This window comes from Lepisma saccharinum, chromosome 22, assembly GCF_977018435.1.
Source record: "Lepisma saccharinum chromosome 22, izLepSacc3.1, whole genome shotgun sequence".
In the NCBI taxonomy this organism is placed as follows: domain Eukaryota; kingdom Metazoa; phylum Arthropoda; class Insecta; order Zygentoma; family Lepismatidae; genus Lepisma; species Lepisma saccharinum.
The window spans coordinates 1039902-1065023 of record NC_139250.1 but is presented as its reverse complement, the minus strand read 5'-3'; the positions used below and the strand labels follow the sequence as shown (position 1 = coordinate 1065023).

General features: G+C 36.3%; 1 long non-coding RNA gene across 1 annotated transcript; it reads left to right on the top strand.

The window, feature by feature from the left end:
- Nucleotides 1-183: 183 nt before the first annotated feature.
- On the top strand, nt 184-14822 carry LOC146004927 (uncharacterized). Its single transcript, XR_014443971.1, has 4 exons — nt 184-279; nt 5112-5241; nt 8452-8523; nt 14520-14822. It is a non-coding gene; the product is annotated as an uncharacterized LOC146004927 (long non-coding RNA).
- The last annotated feature ends 10300 nt before the right edge of the window (nt 14823-25122 follow it).

Here is a 25122-nt window from a genome sequence, read left to right as displayed (position 1 = left end):
TGATAGTAGAAAGCTTTTCCCACTCTACCCCCCCCCAGAACGTTGATAATCCGCTATTATTAGTTCTTCTGATTTTTTAAGCAGATCTCCTGATTTTTCAGGGGACAATCTCCTGATTTTTAAAAATCTGACCTGGCAACGCTGCTTCGCTCGCAAGCAGATAGATTTGAACGAAATTGTAGGTAGAGTACAAAAACCAGAATAAATATCCAAAGAAGGCAAGACATCCAAAGGATTTAAAAAAAATAAATGGATATTGAAAAGAGAATCAAACAGAAAGTAAGTAACTTCAACTTTATTTGGAAAGTAATCTAAGACTTAAGAAAGTTTTGCAACCTTCAGCATATAGACATGGTTCTTTTGATTGATTTGGGTTAAGACTGATTTTGTTTATTTTACATTTGGTATACTTTTGCCTTTTTTTCATTTATAGTTATCGCGAAGATGATGATGAATGGTGATAAGATTAGATTGACGAGAGGACAATCACAAACGCACATGTACAGGACACAGCACAGGCTCCGTAGAGAGGATTATACTTGCTAAGAGTCTGACGCCAGAACCTCGTTAGCCTGCAAAATACAATCTAAGGTTAGTACGTGGAAGTGAGGTTGATATTAGAGTGCTTTCTGAAATGGCAATTTCTTGCATCCCACATAAACAGTATGTGAAGTGATGAAATGGATTGCTAATTCTGCCTGAACAAATATTTCATGCTGTTGCACCTTGACGCTTCAATTGTAAATTTTACACGTACTCACTAGCTTACACAGTTTTTTTACGCAAGGCCCTGGAATTGTAACTGTGTTCTGGGGGGGGGGGGGGGATACAAATACAAATAAAAGATTCATACTAACCATCTTAAACCTCAGTTTTAAAAATGGCAATTGGGGTCATTTTAATGGGAGTTTCCATTTACCACTTTGGTTTATCCCATGTTTTCCCCCTGCAAGTAAAGTAAAATGGAGCGAATTAACAAAATAGAGAAAGTCTCCAAATTTTGTTAATTTTCGGTATACTAACTAATTTTGGCCTCCTAATCACGAATCTGTTGTAAAAAACCGGGGGTCACATCTGGAAATTTGAAAAAAAGCCTATTGATTTTATATATATAATATGTGTGTATATGCATAGTTTTACGAACGAAAATGTAATCTCCTGTCATTGTTTCCAACCACGCCGTTGTTTTACAATAAAATGATTTATGATGTTCAATTTTACTACGAACCCTATTTTTTCGATTAATTTAGGGGTGATATGAGTGCTTATGGAACCTAACCTAACCTCGTGTGATTAGTTTGTGGGGCTACCCGTGGATGGTTTTTGGGGCTAACGTCAATGGTTTGTGGGTACCTGTGGATGGTTTTTGGGGCTAACAAACAACGTTTCATCAAAATGTACCATTTCCAGACGTGACCCCCGGTTTTTTACAACAGATTCGTGATTAGGAGGCCAAAATTAGTTAGTATACCGAAAATTAACAAAATTGGAGACTTTCTCTATATTGTCAATTCTTGCCAATAAAATATTCAGGGTCTTTAATGACAGAATGATCGATAATACTAACATATATGTGTGCATACATATTGATGAAAAGGTGGATATATGTACAGTAGTTAACTAGTTGAATAATGAAAAAGTTTGCACCTCCCCCTCCCTTTGAAAATATTTGGTGGTAATTTACATTTATAGATACTATACGTAAAATTAGTGTTATTGGTAAAAGTTGATGAATTGCTGACCTTCATTCTTTTGTGGCAGTAGGAGCCAGTCCATAGCTAAACATCTGAATCTTCCTACTAGATTTATAAAAACACAAACGCTGACCAATGCAAAATTTATTGTATATAAAAAATAAACTATAAACATAATGTTTATTAGGTAACAGTTTGATATAGGCAATACACATTTCGGTACTACTTTACTATACCGGAGACACCTATCAATGATTTATTTCGCAATTTTTTACATTGCTAAAGTACTATTCTGCATTGCGGAACATTTCTTTAGGTGAAATAATGGATTTCTAACGAAAATAATGTCTATTTATTACATACGATAGCCCCACGAACCATCACGGGGACGAGGTATGCCTACTAGGTTAGGTTCCATTGGCACTCCTTTCGTTCAATTTAGCATATACGGACAACATCGGAATTACAAATTCCGTGGCATCCTCCACACCCGGCAACAATTTCACGACGCATCCTCGACACGTCATCTTGTAGCAGCAGCAATAGCGCGTATTGTGCTCTCGTGCAGAAAGCAAATGGCGGCAGCAGCAATAGCACGTCGGAAATAGATTTTCGTAGAAAACCACATGCATTCGCATTAAAATGGATCAAAACTACATTCCCGAACATCAACAACGCGACAGAAAATGATTTGCGTAAGTACTTTCTCCTGTAAATTTGAAGAAATCCGTCTCCGGTATAGTAAAGTGTTACCCACATTTCTTCAATTTTACAGGAGAAAGTACTTACGGAACTGAGTTTCTGTAGACTTTTGAAAGGTCGTGAAAGTGTTTCTCCCCCCTTCAATTTATTCGGTGGGTAAAACATGTATTTTTCGACATTGTCTCTGCAATGCACAAAAGCTCTTGCCTCCATTACCTTCGACTACGTGAACCAAATGTTCCGTCCGTTCGATGACATAACCCCCGGTCAGTGTTTCCAACGACAGCATTGTTTTCCCAGAACATGACAATTTTAACTATCTTTGCCTAACCTAACAGAACCTAACCTAACCTTGCCGTGAATGGTTTGTGGGGCTATTTATGAATGGTTTGTGGGGCTATGTTGAACTATGCGTGCATGGTTTGTGGGCTATCCGTGCAGGGTTCGTGGGGGTTTTGGAACCCGGAAAAAAATACAAAATCTGTAACACGAAAGTAGGAATTTTTCGGTTAAGATGGTTTGAAACACTGCATACCCACAGATGATAGACAACGCTAGTCAAGATTTGCCCGCTATATTGTGTATAACGGAAGCGAAAAAGCAACAAACAATAAATACTCTTAATGTGAAAAATTACAATTATTTCAGTGAAAAAAGCAAAATCCCACCTTAAATAATGTTTGGCAATGCATAATAGGTAAGTACCAATGTCAAACAAGACTAAATGAACGAGTGAAATGCATTTTGCCTATATCAAACTGGTACCATTTATTAAACATGAAAACAAGCTTAACAATGTTACCATTGGATTTAGAACTGTAGACAATTTACACTATAAGTTTATGACATTATATCATAATAATAAACATGCCAGTATATAAATGTTCCACTGTTGCTAGCCGAATTTTAACACAGCGATATGATAGGTTTGGTCATATATTACAATACGTCGCTGATCTTAGCACTGAATTGAAATGAGAAGTGCGTGACATGAACGCAGCGGTAAAAAAATGGTATGCAATCCAAGAGAAAGTCACTGGTATTACGAAAATGTATAAACGTACAGATACAAATGAAATTCTAAGTGGCAAAATGTAAAAAAAAACACTGTGGCCCGCAAGAATCTGTTATTCTAGGATTTCATAGCTACAACATTTCTCTATAAGCCTTCACAATGCATTTCATTGTTTTCATGCTGTTACCAGTAGAGCCATGTATAGTATAGACTTCTTAATTCTTAATGAAGGCCACTATAGTGCAAGAATTAATTACTTTTAATCCAATCTTGCATTAATTAATAAATTAGATGTTTCAAAGTTACATTTCAAAATGAGCAGTTTTTATCTTGGATTCATGACTTTCTTATTTGCAAATAATAATATTTTTTTTAAAAAATATGGGCTCCTGAGAAAAAGTCGCTGGCATCTGAATTATTAGTTTTGTCTACTCCTGCTGGGTGGGAACCCAATCATCCACCTACCCCCATGCTAAAAAATTACATAAAAGTTATTTGCGATGCCCATGGACTCTTCAAAATTTAACTCTGATGGTTGATACATCTTCTAGCCTTGGAGTATTCCATTTTGAGTTGTTTACCCACAATACCTGTTTCTGCCCAAGTTCCTTTCGTTTTATTGCGATTTCATCATGCTATGAATGCAATTTTAACATTGTTCGATTTCGATTTACTTCTGTTAACACATACGGCAGAGTTTTAGCGATTACTTAAGATTTTGTTCAATATATGCTTTCGTGGTTAGGTTAGGCAGACCAGGTTTAGTTCTCTTAGCATTAAAATAAGACCCTAAATGCATTCTACTAAGGTTACTTCTACATTAATTCCCACTAGTCTACGATACTTAGTTGCTTGTCAATGGAAAATACATGGGAAGTGTGCATGCTTGCCTAAGATAATTTTTAAGTTGTTTTTTTTTCAAAGGAATTAACTTTTTCGAAATCCAAACAGTGCTCATTACTCTAAGGAAGGTTCAAATTTTGTGTGACAATGATTTTCAAAATTCTACGATAATTAGTCTTCCTGTTAGGAGAATTTGAAAAAAAAAATCGTAAAACAATCGGAACTGTTGCCCCTGGTTCTTCGAATCGAATTTTTACATATAGGCAGCACACTGTTGAATTTGAGGGATTATACAAAATTTAAGGAGTGCATAGCGAACATTGTGGGGTTCTTATACCTCCCCCCTGCATTGGGGGGGCAGTTGCATCATTGTTATGGAATAAAGGCACCTTTGTTACAGATGCATTGCATGCCTTACAGGGGTATGAATATGAAATGGTTTGAAGAAGAACATCCATCATTCTCACTCAATTTATTTAGAATCTTCAACCCATATAACAGCACTTATCTGGAACTTCAGGTGAATATTTTTGATCATTGAAATGACATTGTTTTCATGTAGGAATTAAGAGGAAGTTAGGAGTATGTGACGTTTTATATGGATGCTATCAATATGTTAATAATCTTAGGGATGGTGAAGTGAGGTAAGCAAAATACTCTTGTGCTTAACGAGTTTACACCCAGCAAATGTAGTCTCAACAATTTGTCCAGCATGATATCCATTCACTTGTTAGCACTCACTGTCTCCGCTTCCTGTTTGTGGCCTAATATAAATAACGTTCTGTGCTCTAATTATATATATTGTTTTACATAAAAGTAAGTTCTTCATTATAATTGGAACATTGTTTGAATCGTAGGTAAAGGGAAGAGAATGTGGTGGAACTGCATTGGTGTCAGGCAGCCATGGGGAGAGCTGATGCATCAACCGACAGTCAAGTGCGACCGTGGAAATTTCTTCTCGTGATTGGAATGGATGATTTCGTACAGGTGAATGATCTGTTCGTGAGAAAAGTATGACATTATACATTTGTCCATCCATGGTCGTGGCAGAGTTTGTCTTTGTATTTTGCATTTCCCGGTGAGAGGGAAATATGAGAAAACTAGGTTAGGGATTCATTGGCCCTGTCCCAAAAATAAATATGTATTCTGTTATGCTGTTACTTTAATATTTTCGGTTGTGAATAGTTTCATTTCATATTCTTCTAATATTTTCCTTCATTAGGAATTTGTATACTCTGTAACATGGTAAATACATGTTTTCATGCTCCAAAATTTTCTGATGGCTGCTTCTAAACAACCAATAATAATAATAATAATTTGAAAGCAGTCATAATCTAGGATGGGCAGATGTATCATGGAACTTTTTTCTAATTCACACAGGTGAACCTCACTTCCACATAGTACACCCTGGACTGCATTTTGCAGACTAATGACGCTCTGGCATCTGGACCTTAGGACTGTGTGTGTGTTTTGTCCTTGTGTGTGCCGAGTTCCACTTTACAGCCTCATTTTTTAACCTAAGACAGAATATTTTAGTCTTCTAAATTATTGTTAGTTACATTTTAGTTCAGGTAAGGTGCTGGACCCCATATAATGTGGACACACCCAAAATGTTAAAATGAATCAATCTAAATCACACTTTGGGCCCGTTCCGAAAGTCGCACGAGTTTAACGCGTTAAATGAGTTATGGTAACTGGCTGTCCCACAAGTGCTTCCTTGCGTTTCGTGAGGTTCATTATGCTGTTCCAAAAGTTCCATTCCGTGCGTCTCGTGAAAGAACGAGATTCACCAAACGCACGGGCCAGGAGGCTGGTTTGTTCGGTGAGAATCGTCTGCTGTTTGCAGAGAACGTGCACGCATGATGGATTCAAACTGCTCTAGTTCGGAAAATGTATTATAATTTTAACAGAGAGCGATATGAAGCACCGTGCGCAAGATGAGTGTGCCTTAACTCTTCTTACAATGTGATTAAAATGAGTAACAGTGTTCGCAGCAGAGTTTATTTCTGTCAGAAGGAAATGCCTTCCGCTGGACGCCATGCGGAAAATTTCTATAAACAAAATGCTGTGCCTGCACTTTCATCTAGAGCATCCCATAAGTTTGAAAAATAACTGGTTTCACCAGATTCATGAGGACCGTTACTTTCGTTCGTTTCGTTAAGACTTTCGGAACGCACCCAGGGCACCTACCAGTCATGAAAGTCAAGAAATCAACAAGTAGGTCAAGAAGTCAGTAAAAAGTCAAAAAATTATACTTATGGTCTAGAATGTTTCTATCACAATGACTGATTGATTTAGTTTATTTTACTTCACTTTTCTGCCCCTTTGGCTAATCACGAAGATGAGGATGAAGGGACAATACGAGCTCCGCATAAGATTTTATTGGCTGCAAGTCCAGATGCCTGAGCCTCAGAGCCTTGCTAGTCTGCCAAATGCACTAATAGATGATGCAAGTGGGTCAATCCATGTCAAGTGTTCCAGGATATGAGTAAATCGTTGCTTGACAATTTTTAAAAAATCTAATTTTGGCAGATAGTATTTGCATGAAGGGAAATGGTCAGGAAGTTGAGCTTTACTTCAGGGCTTTTAGCGTCAATGACCTACTTTTTCAAACGTAAATTCATATATAACAATGGCTAATACACAGTCTTGTAGCTTACAGTTTGCTGATCATTTTGGTTTTTGTTCCACATCGATAGGATAATTAGGGGCTGAGATATTTCAGATTCGGTAACCCCTTACGACACCACCAAATGGCGGATCTTTGAAAACTATGGCTTCCACTCGAAACCTACAGCCACTAAAATTAAAATAATGATTGTTTTCAACTACCAACATGGTAAAGTAACTGCACAGAAAAAAATAGATTTTTTAAAAATTGTTGAGCAACATGGATTGGACCACTTGACATGGATTGTTAAACACAGCTTCCGTTTTCATCTGACCTTTTGGTAGGGTTTTTCCATTAAATAAATATTTTCAACTGCTAATTTCTAACTTTATCCAAGTAAGGGTCATATAAATAAACGTTAAGAGAAAAAAAAATAACGAAAAATTCAAGATTTTTTTTGGATTTGTTATTTTGGTAGATATCCTGTCACAGAAAGTAATGCAATATTAATACATCCAAAACCATAAGAATTTCAGAACATGTTCTTGTCAGATTTTGAGGAGAGGAAATGCAGACTTGCAAATTTGCACACATTATTGAAGCCATTTAAATGCAAACATTTCAAGTGACAGGTTTTGGTAGTTTAGATTTTGTAGAAAAGAATTTCAAGTCAGCATATCACACAGCAAAACGTTACAATTCTAAACTAGGAGAAATAAATGTAGGAATAATATTTTTCACATTTAGCCCATTCTTTTGTTATGGTCCGCTCTGCAGTCGGCAGTCAATCTTGTCACTGAAGTTCCCAGGTTCAAATACTGGTCCGAGCACGGGTGTTTTATGTGATTGCCACTTCATCAATTTCATCAAATCATTCATCGTCATCGTTGCGTTTAACCACAAATGGCAGAAAAGTTTTCATGAATAACAAAAACACACTAGGTACAGTATAGACTTGATTATTTTTTTTTAGGTACAAAATATTATGGCCTGCATTGTGGTGCACAGCAACCAATTAAAAATCTTTGTAACAGTGAATTTTTAATGATTTTTTTAATAAGTCTTAGATAGGAGTATTAGGAAGTGATTTAGAATACTGGAAACAATTGTGGAACTAACGTTGAGCTTGGAAAACTAATTAGCACAGTTAAAAGCACTATTTATTATTTACTGGAGAAATTATGATTTGGATCTGTGAGCAACCATTCTCTTTTCATGCAAGGCTCGAAGGGCTGAGACCAAATCTTACATGATCAGTGGAGAACAGATTCTTGGGTGCTAACAATAGAGATATTGAGGACTTTAGGTGTTTACAATAAATTAATAATTATAATTATTAATAAATAATAATTTTATGAAATATCTAGTTTTAGGTGCAATTTGTATACAAAGAGTCACTATTTTCAGTACAAGGTATTCTATTCTTTGATTGTAAAAAAAGATACAATTTGCGTAATACAAAAACTTTTATAATTTTTTTAAGTACTACACCATATGTTTTGAATGTTATGTTGAGAATAATGAGAAACCACAGTGTGTTTATGCTATGGGTAAACTAAGTTTTTATTTTCTGTTCTAATTTGTAGCATTGATGCATGGGTCGTTGGCAGGCATTCTGGTACGATGTTCTTCCCAGCTCAAGTGAAAATACTTAACAGGTAAGGCACGTTCTTTGCTGTAATGAAGTTTTAAGTTGCAATGTACTAACGCAGGGCTGTGTGACTTTTGTTCAATCATGAGCCGTAGTGATACCACACACAAAATGTGTTTGTGAGACAGTGTTTGATTGTTGTTAAACTGGCTTTGTGTTTTAGGCTTGTTATTTCCTGTGTGAAATATTGCTTCCGGCCATAATTGTGCTCCACGTCCTTGCTGGAGAGGGTAGGAACACAAAGTTTTTTTATCTTTGGCTTCATCCCCACATGTGTATGGTGTCAGTTGATATGCTTTTAGGTGGGAGTGTTGTGTTTCATTTGTTTAGCATTTATGTACTTGTTCTTCTCTGCTGCCATTGTATACATGTACATAAAAAAAAAAAAATCAGAGATCAGTCACTTATAGGAATGATTACTTGCATAATCTGCTTTTCATGACACAAGTGAACATCACAATTTTGTTCCGAAACTTATTTCTGCACTTACTTCCAGAATTCTAAAGGTCTTGGGCATTTTACCATGCCCTTTAAATTTGTAAAAACCATTGAACTTATTGAAATCAACCAAATTCTTTCAAACATGCTTATTTGGTGGTGTGATGTTGGTGTGACAGTGAACTCCAAGGTAACTTAATATAGAAGGTAGCGCCATCCGAAAATTGCCAATCATGCACGAGCGCATGACGTCATGTGGGAGGATCGGTTATGCTTGGTGCCCCTTCGGTTATGTTCGTTCCGGGCTTGGCCGAAGCAAACGGCCGCTATCATTTCTATGCGAGTTTCAGAGAGGAAAAGTGTTTCATTACTTTCAGGGGTAAATATTAATTACCATACTTCGGGATGGTGTTGAGGTATTCCTTTAATGATTAGTAACATAATTAAAACATGCTACTTTTAAAATAGGGAAAATTGCGCATGCAAAAGTATTGTAAAAATTCATGTTTCTGAAACCTGATCGATATATTACAAAGAAGGTTGTCCGTGTTCTCATTAGCATTTCAGATTTCATCATTTCATAAATCGTATTATGATTTTAATAAAAAAACGTTGCATGCTAAAGAAGAATTGCATAGTGAAAGAGTTACAAAGAAAGAATTGATTGACAGATTTGGTTTATTTTTGCTTTTCTGTCTTTTTTTAAATATGAAAGAAAAACCCATAAGAAGTAGTCCCCCCCCCCCATCGTTCTCTTTCTTTGTTTCCACAAGCCGGCCTCCTTGGCGTAGCGGTTAATACATTGCGCTTCAACGCCAGGGGTCCGGGTTCGAATCCTGGCCTGGGCATGGATGTTTGTGAGTGTTCATTCATCAATTGCATAATTTCATCACTCAATCCTATCTTCGCAAATTAGCCAGAAGTGGCACAAGAAGGGAAGTAAAGTAAAGTAAAGCAAATCAATCAATCAATCTTTGTTTCCACATATACTATCACATTTACTAAATTCTCCATTTTCTCATTAAGGACAAATCAATGTCTTACCCGATTGGATTCGAACCCAGGACCCCTGGCGTCGTAGTGCGCTGATCTAACAACTCCCCCACGGAGATCGTCAGAGGCCTCCAAGGTACTACGGGCCTCACAGAACGTCACAAGAGTACTATCGGATTATAAATTATGGATATTAGAGTTTGGATAATAAATAAATAAATTATATAATATATAATCTATAAATAAAAAAAACGTTCTTTATTTATAGAATTTCAAAGAGAGCGATAGTTTGCCAAACTAAAAAAAAATCCTATTTTGTTCTCACGAGGATTAAAATAGAAGGCATAATCAAAAAAAATTGGTAACTATAGATTGACACAGAATTGAATAAGCTGAATTTTGATGTAACTCGTTTTTATGTGGTTCTACTGGTTAACTTTTAATTGAGTCCAAACTTGAATATCCCTAATTTTGAATCCGATAGTAGTCCGGTATAATCAATTTACAACATTTAACACAACGCAGTACAAAAGCCTAATATTTAGTTTTCTGACTGAATCGTTCTTTCTTATTCATTCAGAACGTTGCAATAATTTCCAAGAACATTTCAAATTTTACTTAACATCAGAAAGTATTAACATTATACTGATATACTTAAAATCCAATCTTTACCGTTCTCCATAATGTAACTTTATTTTTCAAATTATCAAGTGAAAGAAGCATTATACAATCTAGATAAAATTTTACTCTCCATTTGAAACTTACTCTGAATTCGAAAGAATCCACAACCTTCTTCATATATTTATTTACTGTACAATAATTTACGGATCAAAGTTCCACATGCAAATTTTTTTTGGAAAGTTTTATGTGGAGGAAGAATGACGAAATAGTTTGAAAGATAGTAGTTTCAGACTTTGAAAACGCAATTCCAGTTTGTAATTTGCAGATATTTTAAATTTCTCTGGTTCAAATTTGGCTGCAAGTTATCGGTCATAGTTCTGAAAAGTATTGTTTCGTATTAAGAACTTTACATACAAATGCATGCAGAAGATGAGCCAAAGTGTACAAGTACTAATTTAACTAACTTAACCTACTCTAAATACTTGATGAGTGCTAGGAACATCAAACTTAAATTTCTTAACCTACTAAATTCAAGCCTATAGAAATAGATTTATGATCACACGGTAAATGAAACGCTTTGAGAATATCGATGAAAATATCTTAGTTCTTAGTTTAATTAAACAATAAAGGAGAAAAGTTACATGAACTCACAATGATTGACGGTGCAAGTGTATGAATTATTATTCGTTAAAGTCCGCAGATTTTTCATTTCCATTTCCATGTGTGTCTGAGTTGTATAACCGGAAAATATACTCCAAGGTTGATATGCGACACACATTTGTACATTAACGAAGTAACTTGCATTACACTAATCTTAGATCTTGATCTTTTTGACAGAAATGTACTACAAAGAAATAATGTAACATCCTTTGGTTTATATTGAGTACAAGGGTACAAAATTATTTACGATGTATTTGTGAAATACCAAAATTGAACAAAGTTGCAAAAATTTCAATGATGGGTGTATTATTCACTCATGCAATATTTACCATCGTGCATACAACTCTATGTAACTCGAATTGAAGATGTACTAAGTGAATTTAATTTTCAATAGCGTGGAAGTTAGTATGCGATCTTCGAAATGCACATTTTCGATAACGTTTTTCACAATAATGTGAACATACAAATCACAATCAACATCGGTTTGTGTTAAATAAATGAATTTGTTAGTAATTATAAATCCGACTTACATAAAATGTACATAACAAATCAGTTAGGCTCACTACGTACTTCGCACTAGTTGAACACATTTTCAAGATATTGATGACTTTTCTTGTGGTACTGTCGGTTAGGTTACGTTGTAGATTTTGAACTTCTTTCTTTAGTTAAAGCAGGTTGATAGAGGTTGTTTGTAACCTTTAATTTATTTGCTTCTGAATGCAGACGTGTGTTTCTCCTTTGTAAACGATCGAATATGTTTTCCAACTACGAAACATTGCTTGCAGTTTGTGCATATACCTTCGTCTATATATTTTTCTCTTTTCTGGCAGCATAGTCTTTAGCTTGTTTAGGGCACGTCTCCTTATTGCATGTCTTTCGTAGCGTACATCTCTGCAAACCTTATCAACACGTCCTACAAGCGAATCATATTGTGAAGATAAGTGTTTAGGAGAACTACACCATTTCCTCGATTATTTGGTACTAAAGTAATTGGGTGTAATTTTAGCGATGGCACTGTAGTTGGCTTCAGCACGTTCTTTGGTGGAAAATACAGAAATTCTGCTTTTAGATCTCGCACATAGTCTTCTTCACAATAATTGGCACTGCACACTTGCATTTTTTACATTTCGTCTACAGGCATGAATCCACTGTTTACTTACGCAATTATCGACTGGAAATCTATGATATTTTATGTCAGTTCCTTTAGTTTTCTGGTTATAGTTATCATAGCTTGCTACAGCACAATTAGACATGATTGCAGTCGACAAGTACAAAAATAGAATAAAAATAAATCGAACGCTACAAAATCAATAACCTGCTTGTTCCGATTTTTGCGACGTGTTAGTAGCTAAATGTACCCCGCACCAAACTTACTGCACATAGCAATGAGCACCGTCAAAACCCGATCCTCCCAGATGACGTAATGCATACGTACTTCACATAGCAGCGAGCAACCCTGAGCGAACTCAGCTTGCTGTCAACTTTTGCAGCAATTCAATGTGAATATTTCACAAGAAACTTATATTTAAAAAGTTTTCTAATTTTATTTTAGACCAAAAATGTCCAAATTACAATTCTTTAATGTCTCAGTACATGATTTATCTTGGTTATGAGATAATATGCAAATTATACTACACAGTGCCAAATATGGTAGCCATGACATTACAAAATGGAAAATTTCAATCTGTTATTTGGTATAAAAAAAATGTAGATATATATTGAAAAGATTTTATTGGGAAATGTATAAATCATGCAAATGGAGTAAGATACACATGTTCAGGAACACTCATAACAATTTCACAGAATATAAAAGGTCAGTTCTTGGAATTTATGACATTATTCATGAAATAGTAATATTCTTATATCTAGTGATATATTTGTTGATTTTGTTAGAAATTATGAAATGTAACTTCAATAGTCATTATTTAAATCAGTTTTAGTGTTGCTGCTTTCCACAAAATGTTTAAAATCTTCTGCACTGAAAAACATTTTTGTGTGTGTGCTTGTTAGTGAAGATCAGTGAGGAGCTGGTAACATTGCAGACTGGCTTCATGATGGGAAGATTGAACAGGAATGGATATTTTGTAAGCTCCTTATTTGGCTACTAATGGAAGAAATATTGTAGAAAAGATTGAGCTACAATACTAAAAGCCTTTATATATGTCCAGAAAAAGTATTTATGACATCAGATAAAGCATGATGATGTGATCTAGTTGTTATTTCTTCATTTTTATGAACTGCACTAATTGTGTTGTAAATGAAGCCAGAAATCGCCATTTTGGATTACATACAGCTAAGTATTATCCATAAGCATACATGAGCACAGATGGTGTTCAGTGTTTAAATGTGCAAGATTAATATTTATTAGTAACTCATCTGTAGTGTGATCAACATATTTATCCTAATTAAACTTCCTAATAGTGGATAATAACTTCAAATATTTGAAGGTCACCCACATCTTAATGCAGAAAGGAATAACTTATTTTCTACCAAGAATATTCACCTTATTGAAGATTAGAGAATGGAAACTTGAAAAATAGAACCAGTTGTTTACAGTAAAGAGGTTTGAATTGAGGATAAATTTATTAGTTAATAACATTTTCTTTATAATTTGTCAGTGTACATGCAACTTGGCTTGAGTGTATACAAATTCAATCTTTTATTCAAAATATTTACTACACTTTTGGAATATATATCATGGTAGACTTAGCAGTGGGCATTCTTTTGTCAAAGCTCTTGTGCTACGTATTGTGCTAAGACACTCATTGAGCTTTTGGGTTGATTACACTTATTTAGTGGCTTCTGCTCTAATCTGATGTCTTCTCTATTGAGTGTCATACTGACAAGGCAAGCAGGGTATAAAGCAACTGAAGTTTCCTCCATATCATTTCATAGTCAGTATTAATCTGAAACTAGGTCATATTTTAAGAATTCCCTACCACAACAGCAACACATTAGGGGCATTCCAGCATTACGTGTGTGACATTCACACATAAAATGTAAGGTTCTGGACATGCGATTGAATTAAAATATTCATAGAATTATGAACTACTTTGTGGTGTCTGCTAACAAATGGAAAAAATCTTGAGCATGATGACAGCCTGAATGCATGAAAAGCAGTAACGAAAATGTGGCATGTAGGCTACAGATGTTAATATTTGTGCTGTGTTTTCTTGCTGACTTCTCTTAAATGTTATACTCAGTAGCATCATTCCTTCTATTTGTCAAGTTTATTTTGTTGGTTGTTTAATTTTATATGTTCTAATTGTAACATAACTTGTACGCTTACAGGTTTTTGGAATGAGGAGGAAGAATTGAAAATACCAGGAAGCTTGAAACCTGGTCCAACTCTGCTAATTAAGAAGAAACTGAGCGAAGTCGTCTGGAACGAGAAGTCTGCAGTTTCATGGAGCCCTCGTTATGCCACAAGAATGATGGAAGTTCACGCAGTCATTTGCTGACAAGTATTTTCTCCAACATGAATACTGAAGTTCTAACGAACATTTTTAATCTTTAAAGTGCAAAGGAAAAGTTTTGCCATTTTGTGCCTTCAACCAGCGTATTTCAGTTGCTTCATTAGTTCAGTATGAAAAAAAAGAAAATCACAAGTAGTGCACAAGCAGTGTAGACTGTAATTCAAGGAAGTTTTTGTAATGTGTATTTTCTTCTTCTGAATTTCATTAGGTCGTAATAAATAATTATAGTGTTCAAATTGAGGAAACTAAGGGGGGTCAAAGTTTACTATTTTCACATTTGAGATTTTTGCCTGATTGTACTTCAGATGCCAAAGACATTGAAGGGGGGGGGGTTGTCAAGAATCACTTCTAAAGCATATGCATCAATTTATTTTCATTACTTGGGGTTGAAATTAACAATACAAAAAAATATTTTTTTAATTACCGTGATTTATGCGAATCATATAACATGTTATTTTGAGTTTAAATATGGCAGGGGCAAGAGTGCAGCTTAGATGAAAACCTTTGTAATTATATGCATTTCAAATCAATATAATTTATTTTTAAGTATAAACTTGATGCAACTCATAACAAAAATATTTGACTTGTGAGTGGTGAGTAATTTTGCTTAATTTCTGAGCAAACCGCCAATTTAATATACACTGAGTGATCATTGAATTACGACCACCCCATTGCAAAGTTGCATTGTTGACCATTCAATAATCAAGAGGGTGCTATTGGCCAAACTACAGAGCACCTACTGTTGATCAGTAGGTAGTACACCTGCCAGTGATTAGTAAATGGAAGGACTTGGAGAAAGGGCAGATCGTGGGAGTACAAAGGGTTGATGCCACTATCTCTGAAATGACTGCTCATGTGGCTGTTTGCATGTCACTGTAGTTTTCCAAGACTGGCATCAATGAACTACTTTTGGAAGTGCCAAGGGCAGCGAAAGGTTGATGTGCAAGGTGACGACTGGGTCCAAAGATTTGTGCAGTCCAACTGACGCAGCACAGTTCATCATGGAGCAGTCAGATGAATTTCTAACATGTGCATTTCACTGTTGCATACCCTGTTGGAATGAGCATGCACATTGGACATTATAGGACTGCAAGGTGTATGGATGCATTATGTTTATTATTGTACTCTGTGAATGGTCGTGTTCACATTTGGCATCAGCAACGAAATAATGGAGATCTCATGCAGCTCTGCGAGGATAAGTCATGGATAGTTTGGAAAAGTTCAGGAAATGTACTATTTTTCTGGAAAAATCAACATTTTTGTAGTAGTGCGCTTAGGGTGATCAGACATACTCTTTTATCCAGACATGTCTTCCCATTTAGATGTCTGCCAGGCATCCAGGCAGATTTCTTAGAAATCTGTAAATGTCCTCCTTTTTTTTGGAAAGATAGCTATTGGAAGAGTGTAGAAATGTTCACGACATTAAAATCATATTCCTTGTCTCAACCTAAAATTTCAATTCAATTTTTTTCTAAAACAGCTTACGTGTAGTTTGTGTTGTGTTTGAATTCACTTATGGAGATATTTCATTCTTCTTCTTAGTTATGTTTGTCAGGTGTTAAATAACAGATTATAAGATTTATTCTTTGTTTAAATGTAAGAGAAATTATTGAAAACGACGAAATAGATGGATTTGTTAAAGAAGGATGCTATGTTGCTTTGTGAGTTTTATGTTGAATGCATAATATTTTTCTGGTAAGATTTTTTATAATGATTAAATTAAGAGTAATGACATGTCTTAAAATTTTCTGTCACTTTGTCTTCAGTTTTGAATGTGTGTTTTTGGTCACCCTATGTGCACTAAAAGTAGGTTTTTCATCAAAGGGGAAAAGGATATGCAATAAATTTAAATTTGTTGTAGACGAACTATACTTCAATTTGATAAATTGAATATTACCAGCAGTTACAGTAGAAATTTTATATTAAATACAGGGCAGAAAAGGGGTCATGTTTTGAACTATTTTCACGTAGAAATCCAGTAAGTGACTATTGGAAAATACACATAAATTATGATTCCTACGTGAAGAAAAAATTCTTTATTAATCATTATTAATACCTGGTATCGCATACAAGCTCATGTCTGATACCTGTACATGTGATGAAACCTTTTTTCAAGGAAATAGGGTGTGTTGAGATTGTTCCATTGAGTGTAAATTCATTTCTCTGTCTTCAGTAGTAATTCCCTTCATAAGGTATATAGAAAATTTTGTTTTCATGAATTGTAGACACACTGTAAATGTATTGTGTTTTAATGTTTAACCCTTAGACGACCAAGTGTGTTTTCCCGGTAAACGTACGAACGACCAAGGCATTTCCAGCGGGAATTTTAAATTTCCGCATGCTTTTATATAAAATTTTATATCTCTGTAACTAAAAATGCCAGCTACAAATTATACAAAAAACCAAATTTTCCGTTATCGGGTAGAAGAAGAAAGAAATTTGAAAATCTGCGGGCCCCTCAAGTGGTGACGCCGTGACGTAAATGTGCAAAATTTTACCAGCACATTGCCTGATATGTTTTGCACTATCACACATATTCGAGATACTTTCCGGGAAAAAATATTTTCCAATGCGAAGCACTTTTGAGCAGGAAATTTGAAATTTGGCGCACGTACATTAATTTATTTAAACTCTGAAACTAAGAACGCTGGAGTTACAAATTATACCTCGTTTTGTTCAGTACAGATGTGGCTATAAGCCTATGTCATAAAAACCAAATTTTCTGTTATCGGGTAGAATAAGAAGAAAAACTTGATTTTTCTTTTACGAAATTTGAAAATTGGCGAGCCCCCACACAGCGACACAAAATTTTCCCGTGGTAAAAGTGCCACTACAAATCCCAGAACTGAGAAAATAATGATAATAAAATTTTTTAAAAAAATAATGGAACGAGATTTTCTGAGCACTGCTCCCCCCCAAAACAACCCAAATGAAATTGAACCTTACTGATTGTTTATCACATACCTCAAGACTCATGCAGAACTAAAAACATGTATATCCGAACAAAAACAGTCACAGTATGTTCCAAAAGTCTGATACTACACGCAAAAGCATCTTGTCCCCTATAGGGGATGAAAGGTCGGTCGTCTAAGGGTTAACTGTATAAGCTGGGACTTGTCATCAACTACTTGGTGACGCACACCTTCCATATTGCACTTCTTCCGACTGTGTGGTGGCATCGTGCAGGACTGGTTTAAGCAACATAGTTCTGACCTTCGGTACCTCCATCCCTGCCTGATTGGCCATACCTTCAGACTATTTCCATCATCTTGTTGAATCTCTGCAGGCAAAAGGAGAACCTACATGATATTGGTAACTGGTCGTAATTGAAAAATCACTCATTGTAAATTGTAGTGTAAAATCAATTTGCATTGATTTGGAAAATTAAGTTTAATAATAATATAGAAAAGGGAAAACTCCACACCTTACCCCCCCCCCCCTTCAATTCGAACAGTGGTCGATTTAATGAGAAATTATTTTCCCCTGAAGGGGTACGTAAATTCAGCATTCATCGGTCCAGTAGTTGTGAGGTAGAGTGATACCATATTTAAGTGATAATGTGTAAGGCTACAACATTTGTGGCATCGACTGTAGTGAAAACCATATTTTGGTGACAAGTGCTAAAGGAATTTCATGAGTTGCATCCTGGCGGCAGCGTCACATTGATATAAAAACAGTCAGTGATGTTTAAGGTAAGTTCAGTACATAGATTGGTTCTGATTTCAATATCCAGTGGTTCGGATCCCCCTTTAAAGTGGACTTGAAGTGAAGTACAATAATCGCCACTTTTGACTAATTGCAAAGATGATGATGATGGGTGATGAAGGGACATTCACAAATAATACCCATGTCCAGGCCAGGATTGGAACTAGGTCCCCAGCTTTTTAGCATGCTGTGCTAACCACTCCACCACAGTGATCCAAAAAGCATCAGGCTGTAGTTATTTTGGTAATATAAAATTGGCCATTTTCATGTTTGAGTTGAAATCTAAGGTCTTGTGCTTGAATCCTGGTATAAAACAGAGAATGAACATGGTAATGGACAATTTGCTTGGTGTTATTTGTGGTCCAAGATAGTAGTTTTAATTTTGTCGCCAATATGCAGTCTAAATGAGTACCATTTTTTCTTCTATTTAGAAGAAAATTTCCTGTAGTTTAACAGTAATTTTTCATCCCTTTTATTTCATTCATTTATTACTTTTTACTGCTTCAGATTCTTTTTAAGAACTACTTGAACAGCTTCAGTTTTGATGTCAAATCAATGGAAGTAAACCTTATTAAACAGCAGTGGTATTTAAATTTTTGTAAATAAATTATTTGTGCTTACATATAAGTAACAAGTATCATATTGTGCTATCTGCAATAATTGTACCAATAGATATTTTTCATTCTTCTGTAATGAGAATGCTTTAAATGGTGTGCTAGGCTTTTAAGTAATATTGTTATATTCTATGTAGTTTATTACAATAAATTATGCAATTTGAATTTGTTTATTTTGAATTAGTCCTTATAGTGAACTGTACTTTCCATTTATTACTGTTACCACAGTCTGTAAAGTTTTGAATAACAAAATGGTGCTGCCATCTATTGGTGAAAGTATGAAATATGTTGCAACAAATTGGAATGCATCTGAAGTTGTAGTTGAATTGATTGCTGCCAGGTGCAGAAACAGAGCTGCCATCTGCTGGTAAAAATTCAAAGCTTGAAGTTCAACCTATTGTTACCAGGCAACCTCTTCCGTGATAGAGAAGCTATGGTCCGTCAGAAATACAATACTGCCATGTACTGGGAAATTAATGAAGTTGCCACCAGATGGCAGTACTGTGCAGAGGTGCTGCCATCTGTTGGCAAAAGTATGAAACTTGTAGTTCAGTCTGTATCAAGATAAACACACGGAGTAGTTCAGCATTCCATCCCTAGATGGCAGTAGTGTAGTGGCAGGTGCTGCCATCTATGGACAGAACTTTGAAGCTTGTGGTTCAGAGCCCCACCACTAGATGGCACTACTGCACAGAAAGTTGCTGCCATCTATGGACAGAACTTTCAAGCTTGTAGTTCAGAGCCTCACCACTAGATGGCCTGACATCTATTGGCGAGGCTCTGAACTAACTTCCGGAGAGCAAAAAGCAAAATGGCTCTCTCGTAGCTCAGTCAATGAAGGGGGATCATCCTGCCTTTTGAGGCCTGGGCCCAAGCCCTTTGCTTGGTGCAGGTATATAGGTCTTTGGACTTGGTGATCTTGCTTTCACCTCCCGCCGGCCCCCTAGGACAGGCAATGGTGGTTGGCTTCCGCACTGATCGGTGAACCTGAAAAGGACTTAGAAGGAATGGGTATAGGATTGGCTTGAAGAGGTGAGGTATTGGAAGCAACCAAAAACTCCAACTGCTCTGGGATTTGAACCTGGAACCTCTGGCATTCCAGCATGACGCCTTTACTGACTGAGCTACATGAGAGCACAGAGAAAAGAATTTCGGAACTTCTATTTACCTTACCAGGAACTGAAAGATTAAAAGAAATATATAATGTCTCAATATGAGGAAATGTTATTATCAACAAAAATAGGTTTAGTTATGCACAAACTGCAGTTATTAGCAACTTTCATGTATTTAAAGAAATTATATACATTTCTAATGCTGAATCTCCATGATATGTACAGCTGGAGCAACTCACATGATTCATACCATTGCATACGTGCATTGAAAAAAAAAATAACACAATTTGCAAATAACTATAACTTGTGCATAATTTGGTTGATAACAAATCCACATAATGAGACATATTTTTCTTTACAGCTTATATCTAATAGATGTACTTGGTCTAGGAATTAATTCGTGCGCCTGGACAAGAGATGGCGTAACGAGCGTATCGTCCCACAGTTCCGTGTAGCTACACATGCGTTGAAAACTCCTGTCAGCGCGCATCGTTCGTTGTATAGGGCAGTTGATTGACGCGTCAACAACAGCATTTTGTAGTCAACTGAACATGGCGCAGTTGGTGCTAGATAAAGTGTTTTTGCGGGGTGTTCTGCTTCATTACTTTAACATGCAGAAAAGTGCTACCGAAAGTCATCGTATTTTGGTGGAAGTGTATGGTGACCATGCGCTAGCTGAGCGAAACATGTCAGAAGTGGTTTGCACGGTTTAGAAGTGGTGATTTCGGCCTGGAAGACCAAGAGCGACCTGGACAGCCAAAAAAATTTGAAGACGAAGAATTGAGAGCATTGCTCGATCAGGATTCGTGTCAAACCCAGGAAGAACTTGCAGAAACATTAGGCGTTGATCAAGCAACAGTTTCCAAATGCCTCAAAGCCATGGGAATGATTCAAAAGATGTCACATTGGGTTCCACATGAATTGAAAGACAGAGACGTTGAAAGACGAAAAACCATTTGTGAATTGCTGCTTCAAAGACAGAAAAGAAAGGGGTTTTTGCATCGCATTGTTACTGGCGATGAGAAGTGGATCCATTACGAGAACCCGAAACGAAAAAAGGCCTGGGTGAAGCCAGGTGAACCAGGTCCATCACAACCGAAACGAGATATTCACTGTGCAAAGGTTATGCTGTGAATATGGTGGGATATGAAAGGTGTGGTGTACTATGAGCTGCTGCAACCGGGTGAAACTATTAATGGAGAACGTTATCGACGACAATTAATGCGTTTGAAGCAAGCTCTGGCCAGGAAACAACCAGAATGGGAGAACAGACATGATGAACTTATTTTTCAACATGATAACGCTCGCCCACATGTCGCAAAACCAGTCAAAACCTATTTAGAAAATGTCGGATGGGAAGTTTTACCCCACCCGCCGTATTTACCAGACGTTGCTTCTTCGGACTACTACTTGTTCGATTGCATGAATAACAATTTGATTGAACAGCGGTTCACTTCTTCAGAAGATATCGAAAAATGGGTCTCTGACTGGATCGCTTCAAAGGATGAGGACTTCTTTAGCCACGGAATCCGTAACTTGCCGGACAGATGCGCGAAAGTGGTGGCTCGCAATGGACAATATTTTTCTTAAGGTATTTATGTATTTTGTGTTTGAACTACAGCTTCAATGTGTGTGCGTAACAACCGCACGAATTAATTCCTAGACCAAATACTTGCACACACACATATAAAACTTATACATTTGTAGCAGTGGCACACCAAGGGGTGGGTGTGGGGGTGTGACCCCTCCCCCTTTTGGCCCAATATTCCTAGAAAAAGAACAAAGGCAGGAAAACATGGCAAAGTGAGGACTACTAAAAAGTATACAACCCACCCCTTCTTGAAAATCCTATGTATGCCTCTGGATGATACAAGCAATACATATTAAGGCAGGCAGGCAGAAGAACTAATATGAATAACATGAGGAGACAAGAAACATGCCACATAAATTATTACATGTATGTGTGTGTGTGCGTGCATACACACTCATTTTTGTATATATTCAGTATTTGCAAACCACATGAGAACCTTATTTTCATTTTCTACCACTTAAGAATAAATGGACCCATGAAGAGATTTTTGTGAGAAATAACAACATAAATTTCAATTACTATGATTAAGGAAAGGGTCCTTAAAACAAAGGAATCTGTCCCAGCTTGTAGTTACTGAACATAGGTTACCCTTATTTAAACAATATAATTTCAAAATCTTCAAATATAGACAACAAATCACTATTGTTATTGCTGTTTTGACTAAGATTAACCTACTGAAAATATTTCATTAGAAATTTCTCTCATCAATAGAGAAATAAACACATTTTTCTTTAGTGATTTAACAAAAAAATCAATAAAAACTGGATCACCATCCACAGTATGTTAACTTTTGCATACCAAATGTTTAGAACTTGTGGAAACTCTTTCACTGCTTTCTCTTGGAACAAAATGTGAAACTTTCCACTTCATGCTGTTCCAAAGAAGTGGTCTGTGAAATGAATACATGAAAATTACGGAACATTCTTAACCACTGTGGTCCTCATACCACCAAAACCTCATCAAAATTATAATTTGGATTCTTACCATGATTAATTTCTTTTGCACTTCAATAGTGTGCTATGATGAAGAAAGCCGGCCACTGTGACAGTGGTTGCACATCACGCTACGACGCCAGGGGTCCCGGGTTCAAATCCCGGCCTAGGCATGGATGTGTGTCCATTCAACAATTAAATCATATCACCACTTATCCCCATCTTCTCAAATTAGCCATAAAGCAAATCAACGAAGAAAGAAAAAACACGAGGGCAATCTGCTCTTCAATTTACATTTTATGATCCCCTCGACTGAATAAAACCCACACTCATCAATATAATTTTAATCGACTTTTGGTGGCATTGGCACCATGTATCTAAACAGTAATTATGGACTAAAACAAGTCATCAGACACACAGAAGAAATAAATTCACTTCTTACTTGCAAATACATATTGAACAACTGATAATATTTTAGGCTTAGAATATGTAGCACAATATACCCTAACTCCAGAAACTTGACCAGGTAACCCTTTTGTTCCTGTTCCCATGGCAACAATAATGAACATAAAACGTAACCTGTACCAGACTCCACATTACCAGAAAATTACCAAATAATTGTTCTCAGCATCATTATTCTTGGTAGGAAGATTAAATCAAAATTTAAATCCATATCAATCTTGGGACTCCTTACAATGTTGAAGGGAAAAGAGAAAAGTGGAATGAAGAGGTGCAAAATAAAATAAGAAATATGCATACTATCTTCTATTATGTGTACTGTCCTGATGAACTATGTTATACAGTATGTAACATTCTTATTCGTACACACGGATTTTCAAAGAAAATGCTTTAATATTTGAAAGGAAATACACTCTATTGAAATTGTTTCTTTACAATACAATAACTAATATCATTAGGAACATAAAATCTTACCCAAATTCTGTATAACCAATGACAATAATAAATTAAAGGAAACTGAAAGAGAAACATGCCATATTTCGTACAACTTTTCTATTCGTAAACTCAGTGGCGTGGCGTGACTTTTTCAAAAGTGTTACCAGTCGCGGTCATCAGACGTTATCATCTCCACCCTAGTCCCCCCCCCCAAAAAAAAAACATGCCTTCGATCTGGATATATATATTTTTGCAATCAGCTCGGTGATTTATTTAGCCACAATCACTCCTAGAAAGAACTACCACTCATGAGAGAGTTACCGTGAAAATCCAGTGAATAGTAGTCGAGCCTTGTCAACCATCTCTGTTTCTTTGCAAAGAGGTGGAAACTGGAAGGAGAACCACACATTCGGGTCAGTTTGACGTTTCTGCGGTGAGCAGACGACAGAATTCCCCTCCTCCAGGGGTGGAAGGGAAGTCCAGATGTACGTTCTACTCTTGCCAACTTAGTTTTTTGGGGCAAGGTTTGTCCAAATCACGAATCGCATCAAGTACTTATCTTTTCGTCTATTACGTAAACGGTTTCAGTTGTAGTTAAATCCAGCTTTGGCTTTGCAGTCTAGCTCTTGTTGCTTCAGAGAAATAGTATTCCCGTTTTAAGCAGGATTTAGCTCTTTTCTGGAAATCCAACGTGACAACACTTGCTGATCCAGTAGGCCGCAGCGGCAACAGGGCCCCTAAACAGGTATATGAATAAACCCCCTAGCACACTTGTCTCCAAGTCTTTCCCCGCTGTTCCCTTGCATTGGAGGGCACCCTTTCCTCTTGTTGCCTCTTGAGGGTAGCGGAACGACCTCTCTTCGCTTTTGTCGGCTTCAGAAAAAAATGTCCTCTGCAATATACACTCAAGTCGGTTAACTTATTTAACAATGTTGTTATTTTATTAAGAAAAAACTTTTTAATTTCTTTACATTTTTCTGTTACCTGCGGTAACACCGGTTACATGCATGCCACGCCTCTGCGTACACTTAATAATATTAAAGAAAAAAGTATATTCAGAGCAAATTGACTGACAGTTCTAATACTTTGATGCATATCCTTTGGCTTTATTTACTGCTTCACACCAGTTTTCGACATGTTTCAGAGCTTATTTTATTCCACTCGGCTTGCACAAGAGTTTCTAACCTCTTCAAAATTGCCCATAAATGCTCAATGGGATTTAAGTCTGGACTTCGAGCTGGTGTTTGTAGTAGTTTGGGCACATTCCATATTAGCCAATTCATGTTTACTCCTGCCTTATGCTTACTGTCATTGTCTTGTTGGAATCTGTAGATAGGCGGTATGTCCATTTTTGGGCACTCTGCTTTACATTGTTCTTCAATATGTCCAAATAGACATATGCATCCATGATACCATCAATAAACTGGATGGTACCAACACCTTTGGACGACATACAGCTCAAAATCATTAATGACCCACCACCGTGTTTAACTGTTGGAACTGTGTTAATGTGATCATTGTCTTTATTTGATTTTCTCCAGACCCTATTTATCCCATCTGACCCCTATAT